Raw genomic sequence first — 20,688 nt, forward strand, 5'->3', positions numbered from 1 at the left:
AAAGAACAAGTTGCAAACATTTAGTTAAGTAATTGTTTTCAGCAGTTAAGATGCTTTTAAACTATTATTATTATACAGAAGAACATAACATTCACTTTCTTATAGTTTCCTAGGTTATAAAACCTTAGATTGTAAATGAAAGAAGTATTAAACGTATCATTTTAACACATGGAATTGTTTTTCAAAGATATCATAAGTGCTTCAATCAATTAAAAGACCTTAGATTGTAAAAGAAGTATTAAACATATCAAAATACAATTTCAACACATGAAATGGTTTTCCAAAGGTATCATCATAAGTGTTTGATTGAATCAATCAATATAGACCTTAGATTGTAAAAAACATGTTAAACATATGAAAACACAATTGAAATTGTTTTTCAAAGATATTCATTCATAAAAGTGTTTCAATCAATTAATAGACTAAGATTGTAAAAGAGATGATATTATACATATCAAAACACAATTTTAACACATGAAATTGGTTTTCAAAGATATTCATTCACAAGTGTTTTGAATCAATTAATAGCGAAAAGAACAAGTTGCAAACATTTAGTTAAGTAATTGTTTTCAGCAGTTAAGATGCTTTTAAACTATTATTATTATACAGAAGAACATAACATTCACTTTCTTATAGTTTCCTAGGTTATAAAACCTTAGATTGTAAATGAAAGAAGTATTAAACGTATCATTTTAACACATGGAATTGTTTTTCAAAGATATCATAAGTGCTTCAATCAATTAATAGACCTTAGATTGTAAAAGAAGTATTAAACATATCAAAATACAATTTCAACACATGAAATGGTTTTCCAAAGGTATCATCATAAGTGTTTGATTGAATCAATCAATATAGACCTTAGATTGTAAAAAACATGTTAAACATATGAAAACACAATTGAAATTGTTTTTCAAAGATATTCATTCATAAAAGTGTTTCAATCAATTAATAGACTAAGATTGTAAAAGAGATGATATTAAACATATCAAAACACAATTTTAACACATGAAATTGGTTTTCAAAGATATTCATTCACAAGTGTTTTCAATCAATTAATAGCGAAAAGAACAAGTTGCAAACATTTAGTTAAGTAATTGTTTTCAGCAGTTAAGATGCTTTTAAACTATTATTATTATACAGAAGAACATAACATTCACTTTCTTATAGTTTCCTAGGTTATAAAACCTTAGATTGTAAATGAAAGAAGTATTAAACGTATCATTTTAACACATGGAATTGTTTTTCAAAGATATCATAAGTGCTTCAATCAATTAATAGACCTTAGATTGTAAAAGAAGTATTAAACATATCAAAATACAATTTCAACACATGAAATGGTTTTCCAAAGGTATCATCATAAGTGTTTGATTGAATCAATCAATATAGACCTTAGATTGTAAAAAATATGTTAAACATATGAAAACACAATTGAAATTGTTTTTCAAAGATATTCATTCATAAAAGTGTTTCAATCAATTAATAGACTAAGATTGTGAAAGAGATGATATTAAACATATCAAAACACAATTTTAACACATGAAATTGGTTTTCAAAGATATTCATTCACAAGTGTTTTCAATCAATTAATAGCGAAAAGAACAAGTTGCAAACATTTAGTTAAGTAATTGTTTTCAGCAGTTAAGATGCTTTTAAACTATTATTATTATACAGAACATAACATTCACTTTCTTATAGTTTCCTAGGTTATAAAACCTTAGATTGTAAATGAAAGAAGTATTAAACGTATCATTTTAACACATGGAATTGTTTTTCAAAGATATCATAAGTGCTTCATTTAATTAATAGACCTTAGATTGTAAAAGAAGTATTAAACATATCAAAATACAATTTGAACACATGAAATGGTTTTTCAAAGGTATCATCATAAGTGTTTGATTGAATCAATCAATATAGACCTTAGATTGTAAAAAATATGTTAAACATATGAAAACACAATTGAAATTGTTTTTCAAAGATATTCATTCATAAAAGTGTTTCAATCAATTAATAGACTAAGATTGTAAAAGAGATGATATTAAACATATCAAAACACAATTTTAACACATGAAATTGGTTTTCAAAGATATTCATTCACAAGTGTTTTCAATCAATTAATAGCGAAAAGAACAAGTTGCAAACATTTAGTTAAGTAATTGTTTTCAGCAGTTAAGATGCTTTTAAACTATTATTATTATACAGAACATAACATTCACTTTCTTATAGTTTCCTAGGTTATAAAACCTTAGATTGTAAATGAAAGAAGTATTAAACGTATCATTTTAACACATGGAATTGTTTTTCAAAGATATCATAAGTGCTTCATTTAATTAATAGACCTTAGATTGTAAAAGAAGTATTAAACATATCAAAATACAATTTGAACACATGAAATGGTTTTTCAAAGGTATCATCATAAGTGTTTGATTGAATCAATCAATATAGACCTTAGATTGTAAAAAATATGTTAAACATATGAAAACACAATTGAAATTGTTTTTCAAAGATATTCATTCATAAAAGTGTTTCAATCAATTAATAGACTAAGATTGTGAAAGAGATGATATTAAACATATCAAAACACAATTTTAACACATGAAATTGGTTTTCAAAGATATTCATTCACAAGTGTTTTCAATCAATTAATAGCGAAAAGAACAAGTTGCAAACATTTAGTTAAGTAATTGTTTTCAGCAGTTAAGATGCTTTTAAACTATTATTATTATACAGAACATAACATTCACTTTCTTATAGTTTCCTAGGTTATAAAACCTTAGATTGTAAATGAAAGAAGTATTAAACGTATCATTTTAACACATGGAATTGTTTTTCAAAGATATCATAAGTGCTTCATTTAATTAATAGAACTTAGATTGTAAAAGAAGTATTAAACATATCAAAATACAATTTGAACACATGAAATGGTTTTTCAAAGGTATCATCATAAGTGTTTGATTGAATCAATCAATATAGACCTTAGATTGTAAAAAATATGTTAAACATATGAAAACACAATTGAAATTGTTTTTCAAAGATATTCATTCATAAAAGTGTTTCAATCAATTAATAGACTAAGATTGTGAAAGAGATGATATTAAACATATCAAAACACAATTTTAACACATGAAATTGGTTTTCAAAGATATTCATTCACAAGTGTTTTCAATCAATTAATAGCGAAAAGAACAAGTTGCAAACATTTAGTTAAGTAATTGTTTTCAGCAGTTAAGATGCTTTTAAACTATTATTATTATACAGAACATAACATTCACTTTCTTATAGTTTCCTAGGTTATAAAACCTTAGATTGTAAATGAAAGAAGTATTAAACGTATCGTTTTAACACATGAAATCGTTTTTCAAAGATATCATAAGTGTTTCAATCAATTAATAGACCTTAGATTGTAAAAGAAGTATTAAACATATCAAAATACAATTTGAACACATGAAATGGTTTTTCAAAGGTATCATCATAATAAGTGTTTGAATCAATCAATAGACCTTAGATTGTAAAAAATATGTTAAACATATGAAAACACAATTTCAACGCATGAAATTGTTTTTCAAAGATATTCATTCATAAGTGTTTCAATCAATTAATAGACCGAGATTGTAAAAGAGATATTAAACATATCAAAACTCAATTTTAACACAAGAAATTGGTTTTCAAAGATATTCATTCATAAGTGTTTTCAATCAATTAATAGCGATAAGAACAAGTTGCAAACATTTAGTAAAGTAATTGTTTTCAGCAGTTAAGATGCTTTTAAACTATTATTATTATACAGAACATAGCATTCACTTTCTTATAGTTTCCTAGGTTATAAAACCTTAGATTGTAAATGAAAGAAGTATTAAACGTATCGTTTTAACACATGAAATTGTTTTTCAAAGATATCATAAGTGCTTCAATCAATTAATAGACCTTAGGTTGTAAAAGAAGTATTATACATATCAAAATACAATTTGAACACATGAAATGGTTTTTCAAAGGTATCATCATAAGTGTTTGAATCAATCAATAGACCTTAGATTGTAAAAAATATGTTAAACATATGAAAACACAATTTCAACGCTTGAAATTGTTTTTCAAAGATATTCATTCATAAGTGTTTCAATCAATTAATAGACTAAGATTGTAAAAGAGATATTAAACGTATCAAAACACAATTTTCAAAGATATTCATTCATAAGTGTTTTCAATCAATTGATAGCGAAAAGAACAAGTTGCAAACATTTAGTAAAGTAATTGTTTTCAGCAGTTAAGATGCTTTTAAACTATTATTATTATACAGAACATAGCATTCACTTTCTTATAGTTTCCTAGGTTATAAAACCTTAGATTGTAAATGAAAGAAGTATTAAACGTATCGTTTTAACACATGAAATTGTTTTTCAAAGATATCATAAGTGCTTCAATCAATTAATAGACCTTAGGTTGTAAAAGAAGTATTATACATATCAAAATACAATTTGAACACATGAAATGGTTTTTCAAAGGTATCATCATAAGTGTTTGAATCAATCAATAGACCTTAGATTGTAAAAAATATCTTAAACATATGAAAACACAATTTCAACGCATGAAATTGTTTTTCAAAGATATTCATTCATAAGTGTTTCAATCAATTAATAGACTAAGATTGTAAAAGAGATATTAAACATATCAAAACACAATTTTAACACAAGAAATTGGTTTTCAAAGATATTCATTCATAAGTGTTTTCAATCAATTAATAGCGAAAAGAACAAGTTGCAAACATTTAGTAAAGTAATTGTTTTCAGCAGTTAAGATGCTTTTAAACTATTATTATTATACAGAACATAGCATTCACTTTCTTATAGTTTCCTAGGTTATAAAACCTTAGATTGTAAATGAAAAGAAGTATTAAACGTATCATTTTAACACATGAAATTGTTTTTCAAAGATATCATAAGTGCTTCAATCAATTAATAGACCTTAGATTGTAAAAGAAGTATTAAACATATCGTCAAAATACAATTTGAACACATGAAATGGTTTTTCAAAGGTATCATCATAAGTGTTTGAATCAATCAATAGACCTTAGATTGTAAAAAATATGTTAAACATATGAAAACACAATTTCAACGCATGAAATTGTTTTTCAAAGATATTCATTCACAAGTGTTTTCAATCAATTAATAGCGAAAAGAACAAGTTGCAAACATTTAGTTAAGTAATTGTTTTCAGCAGTTAAGATGCTTTTAAACTATTATTATTATACAGAACATAACATTCACTTTCTTATAGTTTCCTAGGTTATAAAACCTTAGATTGTAAATGAAAGAAGTATTAAACGTATCGTTTTAACACATGAAATCGTTTTTCAAAGATATCATAAGTGCTTCAATCAATTAATAGACCTTAGATTGTAAAAGAAGTATTAAACATATCAAAATACAATTTGAACACATGAAATGGTTTTTCAAAGGTATCATCATAATAAGTGTTTGAATCAATCAATAGACCTTAGATTGTAAAAAATATGTTAAACATATGAAAACACAATTTCAACGCATGAAATTGTTTTTCAAAGATATTCATTCATAAGTGTTTCAATCAATTAATAGACCGAGATTGTAAAAGAGATATTAAACATATCAAAACACAATTTTAACACAAGAAATTGGTTTTCAAAGATATTCATTCATAAGTGTTTTCAATCAATTAATAGCGAAAAGAACAAGTTGCAAACATTTAGTAAAGTAATTGTTTTCAGCAGTTAAGATGCTTTTAAACTATTATTATTATACAGAACATAGCATTCACTTTCTTATAGTTTCCTAGGTTATAAAACCTTAGATTGTAAATGAAAAGAAGTATTAAACGTATCATTTTAACACATGAAATTGTTTTTCAAAGATATCATAAGTGCTTCAATCAATTAATAGACCTTAGATTGTAAAAGAAGTATTAAACATATCGTCAAAATACAATTTGAACACATGAAATGGTTTTTCAAAGGTATCATCATAAGTGTTTGAATCAATCAATAGACCTTAGATTGTAAAAAATATGTTAAACATATGAAAACACAATTTCAACGCATGAAATTGTTTTTCAAAGATATTCATTCACAAGTGTTTTCAATCAATTAATAGCGAAAAGAACAAGTTGCAAACATTTAGTTAAGTAATTGTTTTCAGCAGTTAAGATGCTTTTAAACTATTATTATTATACAGAACATAACATTCACTTTCTTATAGTTTCCTAGGTTATAAAACCTTAGATTGTAAATGAAAGAAGTATTAAACGTATCGTTTTAACACATGAAATCGTTTTTCAAAGATATCATAAGTGCTTCAATCAATTAATAGACCTTAGATTGTAAAAGAAGTATTAAACATATCAAAATACAATTTGAACACATGAAATGGTTTTTCAAAGGTATCATCATAATAAGTGTTTGAATCAATCAATAGACCTTAGATTGTAAAAAATATGTTAAACATATGAAAACACAATTTCAACGCATGAAATTGTTTTTCAAAGATATTCATTCATAAGTGTTTCAATCAATTAATAGACCGAGATTGTAAAAGAGATATTAAACATATCAAAACACAATTTTAACACAAGAAATTGGTTTTCAAAGATATTCATTCATAAGTGTTTTCAATCAATTAATAGCGAAAAGAACAAGTTGCAAACATTTAGTAAAGTAATTGTTTTCAGCAGTTAAGATGCTTTTAAACTATTATTATTATACAGAACATAGCATTCACTTTCTTATAGTTTCCTAGGTTATAAAACCTTAGATTGTAAATGAAAAGAAGTATTAAACGTATCATTTTAACACATGAAATTGTTTTTCAAAGATATCATAAGTGCTTCAATCAATTAATAGACCTTAGATTGTAAAAGAAGTATTAAACATATCGTCAAAATACAATTTGAACACATGAAATGGTTTTTCAAAGGTATCATCATAAGTGTTTGAATCAATCAATAGACCTTAGATTGTAAAAAATATGTTAAACATATGAAAACACAATTTCAACGCATGAAATTGTTTTTCAAAGATATTCATTCACAAGTGTTTTCAATCAATTAATAGCGAAAAGAACAAGTTGCAAACATTTAGTTAAGTAATTGTTTTCAGCAGTTAAGATGCTTTTAAACTATTATTATTATACAGAACATAACATTCACTTTCTTATAGTTTCCTAGGTTATAAAACCTTAGATTGTAAATGAAAGAAGTATTAAACGTATCGTTTTAACACATGAAATCGTTTTTCAAAGATATCATAAGTGCTTCAATCAATTAATAGACCTTAGATTGTAAAAGAAGTATTAAACATATCAAAATACAATTTGAACACATGAAATGGTTTTTCAAAGGTATCATCATAATAAGTGTTTGAATCAATCAATAGACCTTAGATTGTAAAAAATATGTTAAACATATGAAAACACAATTTCAACGCATGAAATTGTTTTTCAAAGATATTCATTCATAAGTGTTTCAATCAATTAATAGACCGAGATTGTAAAAGAGATATTAAACATATCAAAACACAATTTTAACACAAGAAATTGGTTTTCAAAGATATTCATTCATAAGTGTTTTCAATCAATTAATAGCGAAAAGAACAAGTTGCAAACATTTAGTAAAGTAATTGTTTTCAGCAGTTAAGATGCTTTTAAACTATTATTATTATACAGAACATAGCATTCACTTTCTTATAGTTTCCTAGGTTATAAAACCTTAGATTGTAAATGAAAAGAAGTATTAAACGTATCATTTTAACACATGAAATTGTTTTTCAAAGATATCATAAGTGCTTCAATCAATTAATAGACCTTAGATTGTAAAAGAAGTATTAAACATATCGTCAAAATACAATTTGAACACATGAAATGGTTTTTCAAAGGTATCATCATAAGTGTTTGAATCAATCAATAGACCTTAGATTGTAAAAAATATGTTAAACATATGAAAACACAATTTCAACGCATGAAATTGTTTTTCAAAGATATTCATTCACAAGTGTTTTCAATCAATTAATAGCGAAAAGAACAAGTTGCAAACATTTAGTTAAGTAATTGTTTTCAGCAGTTAAGATGCTTTTAAACTATTATTATTATACAGAACATAACATTCACTTTCTTATAGTTTCCTAGGTTATAAAACCTTAGATTGTAAATGAAAGAAGTATTAAACGTATCGTTTTAACACATGAAATCGTTTTTCAAAGATATCATAAGTGCTTCAATCAATTAATAGACCTTAGATTGTAAAAGAAGTATTAAACATATCAAAATACAATTTGAACACATGAAATGGTTTTTCAAAGGTATCATCATAATAAGTGTTTGAATCAATCAATAGACCTTAGATTGTAAAAAATATGTTAAACATATGAAAACACAATTTCAACGCATGAAATTGTTTTTCAAAGATATTCATTCATAAGTGTTTCAATCAATTAATAGACCGAGATTGTAAAAGAGATATTAAACATATCAAAACACAATTTTAACACAAGAAATTGGTTTTCAAAGATATTCATTCATAAGTGTTTTCAATCAATTAATAGCGAAAAGAACAAGTTGCAAACATTTAGTAAAGTAATTGTTTTCAGCAGTTAAGATGCTTTTAAACTATTATTATTATACAGAACATAGCATTCACTTTCTTATAGTTTCCTAGGTTATAAAACCTTAGATTGTAAATGAAAAGAAGTATTAAACGTATCATTTTAACACATGAAATTGTTTTTCAAAGATATCATAAGTGCTTCAATCAATTAATAGACCTTAGATTGTAAAAGAAGTATTAAACATATCGTCAAAATACAATTTGAACACATGAAATGGTTTTTCAAAGGTATCATCATAAGTGTTTGAATCAATCAATAGACCTTAGATTGTAAAAAATATGTTAAACATATGAAAACACAATTTCAACGCATGAAATTGTTTTTCAAAGATATTCATTCACAAGTGTTTTCAATCAATTAATAGCGAAAAGAACAAGTTGCAAACATTTAGTTAAGTAATTGTTTTCAGCAGTTAAGATGCTTTTAAACTATTATTATTATACAGAACATAACATTCACTTTCTTATAGTTTCCTAGGTTATAAAACCTTAGATTGTAAATGAAAGAAGTATTAAACGTATCGTTTTAACACATGAAATCGTTTTTCAAAGATATCATAAGTGCTTCAATCAATTAATAGACCTTAGATTGTAAAAGAAGTATTAAACATATCAAAATACAATTTGAACACATGAAATGGTTTTTCAAAGGTATCATCATAATAAGTGTTTGAATCAATCAATAGACCTTAGATTGTAAAAAATATGTTAAACATATGAAAACACAATTTCAACGCATGAAATTGTTTTTCAAAGATATTCATTCATAAGTGTTTCAATCAATTAATAGACCGAGATTGTAAAAGAGATATTAAACATATCAAAACACAATTTTAACACAAGAAATTGGTTTTCAAAGATATTCATTCATAAGTGTTTTCAATCAATTAATAGCGATAAGAACAAGTTGCAAACATTTAGTAAAGTAATTGTTTTCAGCAGTTAAGATGCTTTTAAACTATTATTATTATACAGAACATAGCATTCACTTTCTTATAGTTTCCTAGGTTATAAAACCTTAGATTGTAAATGAAAGAAGTATTAAACGTATCGTTTTAACACATGAAATTGTTTTTCAAAGATATCATAAGTGCTTCAATAAATTAATCAAAGAGTGCTTCAATAAATTAATAGACCTTAGATTGTAAAAGAAGTATTAAACATATCAAAATACAATTTGAACACATGAAATGGTTTTTCAAAGGTATCATCATAAGTGTTTGATTCAATCAATAGACCTTAGATTGTAAAAAATATGTTAAACATATGAAAACACAATTTCAACGCATGAAATTGTTTTTCAAAGATATTCATTCACAAGTGTTTTCAATCAATTAATAGCGAAAAGAACAAGTTGCAAACATTTAGTTAAGTAATTGTTTTCAGCAGTTAAGATGCTTTTAAACTATTATTATTATACAGAACATAACATTCACTTTCTTATAGTTTCCTAGGTTATAAAACCTTAGATTGTAAATGAAAGAAGTATTAAACGTATCGTTTTAACACATGAAATCGTTTTTCAAAGATATCATAAGTGCTTCAATCAATTAATAGACCTTAGATTGTAAAAGAAGTATTAAACATATCAAAATACAATTTGAACACATGAAATGGTTTTTCAAAGGTATCATCATAATAAGTGTTTGAATCAATCAATAGACCTTAGATTGTAAAAAATATGTTAAACATATGAAAACACAATTTCAACGCATGAAATTGTTTTTCAAAGATATTCATTCATAAGTGTTTCAATCAATTAATAGACTAAGATTGTAAAAGAGATATTAAACATATCAAAACACAATTTTAACACATGAAATTGGTTTTCAAAGATATTCATTCATAAGTGTTTTCAATCAATTAATAGCGAAAAGAACAAGTTGCAAACATTTAGTAAAGTAATTGTTTTCAGCAGTTAAGATGCTTTTAAACTATTATTATTATACAGAACATAGCATTCACTTTCTTATAGTTTCCTAGGTTATAAAACCTTAGATTGTAAATGAAAGAAGTATTAAACGTATCATTTTAACACATGGAATTGTTTTTCAAAGATATCATAAGTGCTTCAATCAATTAATAGACCTTAGATTGTAAAAGAAGTATTAAACATATCAAAATACAATTTGAACACATGAAATGGTTTTTCAAAGGTATCATCATAAGTGTTTGAATCAATGAATAGACCTTAGATTGTAAAAAATATGTTAAACATATGAAAACACAATTTCAACGCATGAAATTGTTTTTCAAAGATATTCATTCATAAGTGTTTCAATCAATTAATAGACTAAGATTGTAAAAGAGATATTAAACATATCAAAACACAATTTTAACACATGAAATTGGTTTTCAAAGATATTCATTCATAAGTGTTTTCAATCAATTAATAGCGAAAAGAACAAGTTGCAAACATTTAGTAAAGTAATTGTTTTCAGCAGTTAAGATGCTTTTAAACTATTATTATTATACAGAACATAGCATTCACTTTCTTATAGTTTCCTAGGTTATAAAACCTTAGATTGTAAATGAAAGAAGTATTAAACGTATCATTTTAACACAAGGAATTGTTTTTCAAAGATATCATAAGTGCTTCAATCAATTAATAGACCTTAGATTGTAAAAGAAGTATTAAACATATCAAAATACAATTTGAACACATGAAATGGTTTTTCAAAGGTATCATCATAAGTGTTTGATTGAATCAATCAATATAGACCTTAGATTGTAAAAAACATGTCAAACATATGAAAACACAATTGAAATTGTTTTTCAAAGATATTCATTCATAAAAGTGTTTCAATCAATTAATAGACTAAGATTGTAAAAGAGATGATATTAAACATATCAAAACACAATTTTAACACATGAAATTGGTTTTCAAAGATATTCATTCACAAGTGTTTTCAATCAATTAATAGCGAAAAGAACAAGTTGCAAACATTTAGTTAAGTAATTGTTTTCAGCAGTTAAGATGCTTTTAAACTATTATTATTATACAGAACATAACATTCACTTTCTTATAGTTTCCTAGGTTATAAAACCTTAGATTGTAAATGAAAGAAGTATTAAACGTATCGTTTTAACACATGAAATCGTTTTTCAAAGATATCATAAGTGCTTCAATCAATTAATAGACCTTAGATTGTAAAAGAAGTATTAAACATATCAAAATACAATTTGAACACATGAAATGGTTTTTCAATAGTATCATCATAATAAGTGTTTGAATCAATCAATAGACCTTAGATTGTAAAAAATATGTTAAACATATGAAAACACAATTTCAACGCATGAAATTGTTTTTCAAAGATATTCATTCATAAGTGTTTCAATCAATTAATAGCGAAAAGAACAAGTTGCAAACATTTAGTTAAGTAATTGTTTTCAGCAGTTAAGATGCTTTTAAACTATTATTATTATACAGAACATAACATTCACTTTCTTATAGTTTCCTAGGTTATAAAACCTTAGATTGTAAATGAAAGAAGTATTAAACGTATCGTTTTAACACATGAAATCGTTTTTCAAAGATATCATAAGTGCTTCAATCAATTAATAGACCTTAGATTGTAAAAGAAGTATTAAACATATCAAAATACAATTTGAACACATGAAATGGTTTTTCAATGGTATCATCATAATAAGTGTTTGAATCAATCAATAGACCTTATATTGTAAAAAATATGTTAAACATATGAAAACACAATTTCAACGCATGAAATTGTTTTTCAAAGATATTCATTCATAAGTGTTTCAATCAATTAATAGACTAAGATTGTAAAAGAGATATTAAACATATCAAAACACAATTTTAACACATGAAATTGGTTTTCAAAGATATTCATTCACAAGTGTTTTCAATCAATTAATAGCGAAAAGAACAAGTTGCAAACATTTAGTTAAATAATTGTTTTCAGCAGTTAAGATGCTTTTAAACTATTATTATTATACAGAACATAGCATTCACTTTCTTATAGTTTCCTAGGTTATAAAACCTTAGATTGTAAATGAAAGAAGTATTAAACGTATCATTTTAACACATGGAATTGTTTTTCAAAGATATCATAAGTGCTTCAATCAATTAATAGACCTTAGATTGTAAAAGAAGTATTAAACATATCAAAATACAATTTCAACACATGAAATGGTTTTTCAAAGGTATCATCATAAGTGTTTGATTGAATCAATCAATATAGACCTTAGATTGTAAAAAATATGTTAAACATATGAAAACACAATTGAAATTGTTTTTCAAAGATATTCATTCATAAAAGTGTTTCAATCAATTAATAGACTAAGATTGTAAAAGAGATGATATTAAACATATCAAAACACAATTTTAAAACATGAAATTGGTTTTCAAAGATATTCATTCACAAGTGTTTTCAATCAATTAATAGCGAAAAGAACAAGTTGCAAACATTTAGTTAAGTAATTGTTTTCAGCAGTTAAGATGCTTTTAAACTATTATTATTATACAGAACATAACATTCACTTTCTTATAGTTTCCTAGGTTATAAAACCTTAGATTGTAAATGAAAGAAGTATTAAACGTATCGTTTTAACACATGAAATCGTTTTTCAAAGATATCATAAGTGCTTCAATCAATTAATAGACCTTAGATTGTAAAAGAAGTATTAAACATATCAAAATACAATTTGAACACATGAAATGGTTTTTCAATGGTATCATCATAATAAGTGTTTGAATCAATCAATAGACCTTATATTGTAAAAAATATGTTAAACATATGAAAACACAATTTCAACGCATGAAATTGTTTTTCAAAGATATTCATTCATAAGTGTTTCAATCAATTAATAGACTAAGATTGTAAAAGAGATATTAAACATATCAAAACACAATTTTAACACATGAAATTGGTTTTCAAAGATATTCATTCACAAGTGTTTTCAATCAATTAATAGCGAAAAGAACAAGTTGCAAACATTTAGTTAAGTAATTGTTTTCAGCACTTAAGATGCTTTTAAACTATTATTATTATACAGAACATAACATTCACTTTCTTATAGTTTCCTAGGTTATAAAACCTTAGATTGTAAATGAAAGAAGTATTAAACGTATCATTTTAACACATGGAATTGTTTTTCAAAGATATCATAAGTGCTTCAATCAATTAATAGACCTTAGATTGTAAAAGAAGTATTAAACATATCAAAATACAATTTCAACACATGAAATGGTTTTTCAAAGGTATCATCATAAGTGTTTGATTGAATCAATCAATATAGACCTTAGATTGTAAAAAACATGTTAAACATATGAAAACACAATTGAAATTGTTTTTCAAAGATATTCATTCATAAAAGTGTTTCAATCAATTAATAGACTAAGATTGTAAAAGAGATGATATTAAACATATCAAAACACAATTTTAACACATGAAATTGGTTTTCAAAGATATTCATTCACAAGTGTTTTCAATCAATTAATAGCGAAAAGAACAAGTTGCAAACATTTAGTTAAGTAATTGTTTTCAGCAGTTAAGATGCTTTTAAACTATTATTATTATACAGAACATAACATTCACTTTCTTATAGTTTCCTAGGTTATAAAACCTTAGATTGTAAATGAAAGAAGTATTAAACGTATCATTTTAACACATGGAATTGTTTTTCAAAGATATCATAAGTGCTTCAATCAATTAATAGACCTTAGATTGTAAAAGAAGTATTAAACATATCAAAATACAATTGGAACACATGAAATGGTTTTTCAAAGGTATCATCATAAGTGTTTGATTGAATCAATCAATATAGACCTTAGATTGTAAAAAATATGTTAAACATATGAAAACACAATTGAAATTGTTTTTCAAAGATATTCATTCATAAAAGTGTTTCAATCAATTAATAGACTAAGATTGTAAAAGAGATGATATTAAACATATCAAAACACAATTTTAACACATGAAATTGGTTTTCAAAGATATTCATTCACAAGTGTTTTCAATCAATTAATAGCGAAAAGAACAAGTTGCAAACATTTAGTTAAGTAATTGTTTTCAGCAGTTAAGATGCTTTTAAACTATTATTATTATACAGAACATAACATTCACTTTCTTATAGTTTCCTAGGTTATAAAACCTTAGATTGTAAATGAAAGAAGTATTAAACGTATCGTTTTAACACATGAAATCGTTTTTCAAAGATATCATAAGTGCTTCAATCAATTAATAGACCTTAGATTGTAAAAGAAGTATTAAACATATCAAAATACAATTTGAACACATGAAATGGTTTTTCAATGGTATCATCATAATAAGTGTTTGAATCAATCAATAGACCTTAGATTGTAAAAAATATGTTAAACATATGAAAACACAATTTCAACGCATGAAATTGTTTTTCAAAGATATTCATTCATAAGTGTTTCAATCAATTAATAGCGAAAAGAACAAGTTGCAAACATTTAGTTAAGTAATTGTTTTCAGCAGTTAAGATGCTTTTAAACTATTATTATTATACAGAACATAACATTCACTTTCTTATAGTTTCCTAGGTTATAAAACCTTAGATTGTAAATGAAAGAAGTATTAAACGTATCGTTTTAACACATGAAATCGTTTTTCAAAGATATCATAAGTGCTTCAATCAATTAATAGACCTTAGATTGTAAAAGAAGTATTAAACATATCAAAATACAATTTGAACACATGAAATGGTTTTTCAATGGTATCATCATAATAAGTGTTTGAATCAATCAATAGACCTTATATTGTAAAAAATATGTTAAACATATGAAAACACAATTTCAACGCATGAAATTGTTTTTCAAAGATATTCATTCATAAGTGTTTCAATCAATTAATAGACTAAGATTGTAAAAGAGATATTAAACATATCAAAACACAATTTTAACACATGAAATTGGTTTTCAAAGATATTCATTCACAAGTGTTTTCAATCAATTAATAGCGAAAAGAACAAGTTGCAAACATTTAGTTAAATAATTGTTTTCAGCAGTTAAGATGCTTTTAAACTATTATTATTATACAGAACATAGCATTCACTTTCTTATAGTTTCCTAGGTTATAAAACCTTAGATTGTAAATGAAAGAAGTATTAAACGTATCATTTTAACACATGGAATTGTTTTTCAAAGATATCATAAGTGCTTCAATCAATTAATAGACCTTAGATTGTAAAAGAAGTATTAAACATATCAAAATACAATTTCAACACATGAAATGGTTTTTCAAAGGTATCATCATAAGTGTTTGATTGAATCAATCAATATAGACCTTAGATTGTAAAAAATATGTTAAACATATGAAAACACAATTGAAATTGTTTTTCAAAGATATTCATTCATAAAAGTGTTTCAATCAATTAATAGACTAAGATTGTAAAAGAGATGATATTAAACATATCAAAACACAATTTTAAAACATGAAATTGGTTTTCAAAGATATTCATTCACAAGTGTTTTCAATCAATTAATAGCGAAAAGAACAAGTTGCAAACATTTAGTTAAGTAATTGTTTTCAGCAGTTAAGATGCTTTTAAACTATTATTATTATACAGAACATAACATTCACTTTCTTATAGTTTCCTAGGTTATAAAACCTTAGATTGTAAATGAAAGAAGTATTAAACGTATCGTTTTAACACATGAAATCGTTTTTCAAAGATATCATAAGTGCTTCAATCAATTAATAGACCTTAGATTGTAAAAGAAGTATTAAACATATCAAAATACAATTTGAACACATGAAATGGTTTTTCAATGGTATCATCATAATAAGTGTTTGAATCAATCAATAGACCTTATATTGTAAAAAATATGTTAAACATATGAAAACACAATTTCAACGCATGAAATTGTTTTTCAAAGATATTCATTCATAAGTGTTTCAATCAATTAATAGACTAAGATTGTAAAAGAGATATTAAACATATCAAAACACAATTTTAACACATGAAATTGGTTTTCAAAGATATTCATTCACAAGTGTTTTCAATCAATTAATAGCGAAAAGAACAAGTTGCAAACATTTAGTTAAGTAATTGTTTTCAGCACTTAAGATGCTTTTAAACTATTATTATTATACAGAACATAACATTCACTTTCTTATAGTTTCCTAGGTTATAAAACCTTAGATTGTAAATGAAAGAAGTATTAAACGTATCATTTTAACACATGGAATTGTTTTTCAAAGATATCATAAGTGCTTCAATCAATTAATAGACCTTAGATTGTAAAAGAAGTATTAAACATATCAAAATACAATTTCAACACATGAAATGGTTTTTCAAAGGTATCATCATAAGTGTTTGATTGAATCAATCAATATAGACCTTAGATTGTAAAAAACATGTTAAACATATGAAAACACAATTGAAATTGTTTTTCAAAGATATTCATTCATAAAAGTGTTTCAATCAATTAATAGACTAAGATTGTAAAAGAGATGATATTAAACATATCAAAACACAATTTTAACACATGAAATTGGTTTTCAAAGATATTCATTCACAAGTGTTTTCAATCAATTAATAGCGAAAAGAACAAGTTGCAAACATTTAGTTAAGTAATTGTTTTCAGCAGTTAAGATGCTTTTAAACTATTATTATTATACAGAACATAACATTCACTTTCTTATAGTTTCCTAGGTTATAAAACCTTAGATTGTAAATGAAAGAAGTATTAAACGTATCATTTTAACACATGGAATTGTTTTTCAAAGATATCATAAGTGCTTCAATCAATTAATAGACCTTAGATTGTAAAAGAAGTATTAAACATATCAAAATACAATTGGAACACATGAAATGGTTTTTCAAAGGTATCATCATAAGTGTTTGATTGAATCAATCAATATAGACCTTAGATTGTAAAAAATATGTTAAACATATGAAAACACAATTGAAATTGTTTTTCAAAGATATTCATTCATAAAAGTGTTTCAATCAATTAATAGACTAAGATTGTAAAAGAGATGATATTAAACATATCAAAACACAATTTTAACACATGAAATTGGTTTTCAAAGATATTCATTCACAAGTGTTTTCAATCAATTAATAGCGAAAAGAACAAGTTGCAAACATTTAGTTAAGTAATTGTTTTCAGCAGTTAAGATGCTTTTAAACTATTATTATTATACAGAACATAACATTCACTTTCTTATAGTTTCCTAGGTTATAAAACCTTAGATTGTAAATGAAAGAAGTATTAAACGTATCGTTTTAACACATGAAATCGTTTTTCAAAGATATCATAAGTGCTTCAATCAATTAATAGACCTTAGATTGTAAAAGAAGTATTAAACATATCAAAATACAATTTGAACACATGAAATGGTTTTTCAATGGTATCATCATAATAAGTGTTTGAATCAATCAATAGACCTTAGATTGTAAAAAATATGTTAAACATATGAAAACACAATTTCAACGCATGAAATTGTTTTTCAAAGATATTCATTCATAAGTGTTTCAATCAATTAATAGCGAAAAGAACAAGTTGCAAACATTTAGTTAAGTAATTGTTTTCAGCAGTTAAGATGCTTTTAAACTATTATTATTATACAGAACATAACATTCACTTTCTTATAGTTTCCTAGGTTATAAAACCTTAGATTGTAAATGAAAGAAGTATTAAACGTATCGTTTTAACACATGAAATCGTTTTTCAAAGATATCATAAGTGCTTCAATCAATTAATAGACCTTAGATTGTAAAAGAAGTATTAAACATATCAAAATACAATTTGAACACATGAAATGGTTTTTCAATGGTATCATCATAATAAGTGTTTGAATCAATCAATAGACCTTATATTGTAAAAAATATGTTAAACATATGAAAACACAATTTCAACGCATGAAATTGTTTTTCAAAGATATTCATTCATAAGTGTTTCAATCAATTAATAGACTAAGATTGTAAAAGAGATATTAAACATATCAAAACACAATTTTAACACATGAAATTGGTTTTCAAAGATATTCATTCACAAGTGTTTTCAATCAATTAATAGCGAAAAGAACAAGTTGCAAACATTTAGTTAAATAATTGTTTTCAGCAGTTAAGATGCTTTTAAACTATTATTATTATACAGAACATAGCATTCACTTTCTTATAGTTTCCTAGGTTATAAAACCTTAGATTGTAAATGAAAGAAGTATTAAACGTATCATTTTAACACATGGAATTGTTTTTCAAAGATATCATAAGTGCTTCAATCAATTAATAGACCTTAGATTGTAAAAGAAGTATTAAACATATCAAAATACAATTTCAACACATGAAATGGTTTTTCAAAGGTATCATCATAAGTGTTTGATTGAATCAATCAATATAGACCTTAGATTGTAAAAAATATGTTAAACATATGAAAACACAATTGAAATTGTTTTTCAAAGATATTCATTCATAAAAGTGTTTCAATCAATTAATAGACTAAGATTGTAAAAGAGATGATATTAAACATATCAAAACACAATTTTAAAACATGAAATTGGTTTTCAAAGATATTCATTCACAAGTGTTTTCAATCAATTAATAGCGAAAAGAACAAGTTGCAAACATTTAGTTAAGTAATTGTTTTCAGCAGTTAAGATGCTTTTAAACTATTATTATTATACAGAACATAACATTCACTTTCTTATAGTTTCCTAGGTTATAAAACCTTAGATTGTAAATGAAAGAAGTATTAAACGTATCGTTTTAACACATGAAATCGTTTTTCAAAGATATCATAAGTGCTTCAATCAATTAATAGACCTTAGATTGTAAAAGAAGTATTAAACATATCAAAATACAATTTGAACACATGAAATGGTTTTTCAATGGTATCATCATAATAAGTGTTTGAATCAATCAATAGACCTTATATTGTAAAAAATATGTTAAACATATGAAAACACAATTTCAACGCATGAAATTGTTTTTCAAAGATATTCATTCATAAGTGTTTCAATCAATTAATAGACTAAGATTGTAAAAGAGATATTAAACATATCAAAACACAATTTTAACACATGAAATTGGTTTTCAAAGATATTCATTCACAAGTGTTTTCAATCAATTAATAGCGAAAAGAACAAGTTGCAAACATTTAGTTAAGTAATTGTTTTCAGCAGTTAAGATGCTTTTAAACTATTATTATTATACAGAACATAACATTCACTTTCTTATAGTTTCCTAGGTTATAAAACCTTAGATTGTAAATGAAAGAAGTATTAAACGTATCATTTTAACACATGGAATTGTTTTTCAAAGATATCATAAGTGCTTCAATCAATTAATAGACCTTAGATTGTAAAAGAAGTATTAAACATATCAAAATACAATTTCAACACATGAAATGGTTTTTCAAAGGTATCATCATAAGTGTTTGATTGAATCAATCAATATAGACCTTAGATTGTAAAAAACATGTTAAACATATGAAAACACAATTGAAATTGTTTTTCAAAGATATTCATTCATAAAAGTGTTTCAATCAATTAATAGACTAAGATTGTAAAAGAGATGATATTAAACATATCAAAACACAATTTTAACACATGAAATTGGTTTTCAAAGATATTCATTCACAAGTGTTTTCAATCAATTAATAGCGAAAAGAACAAGTTGCAAACATTTAGTTAAGTAATTGTTTTCAGCAGTTAAGATGCTTTTAAACTATTATTATTATACAGAACATAACATTCACTTTCTTATAGTTTCCTAGGTTATAAAACCTTAGATTGTAAATGAAAGAAGTATTAAACGTATCATTTTAACACATGGAATTGTTTTTCAAAGATATCATAAGTGCTTCAATCAATTAATAGACCTTAGATTGTAAAAGAAGTATTAAACATATCAAAATACAATTGGAACACATGAAATGGTTTTTCAAAGGTATCATCATAAGTGTTTGATTGAATCAATCAATATAGACCTTAGATTGTAAAAAATATGTTAAACATATGAAAACACAATTGAAATTGTTTTTCAAAGATATTCATTCATAAAAGTGTTTCAATCAATTAATAGACTAAGATTGTAAAAGAGATGATATTAAACATATCAAAACACAATTTT

This window comes from Phaseolus vulgaris, chromosome 1 (assembly GCF_051622355.1).
Source record: "Phaseolus vulgaris cultivar YP4 chromosome 1, ASM5162235v1, whole genome shotgun sequence".
NCBI classification, from domain to species: Eukaryota; Viridiplantae; Streptophyta; class Magnoliopsida; order Fabales; family Fabaceae; genus Phaseolus; species Phaseolus vulgaris.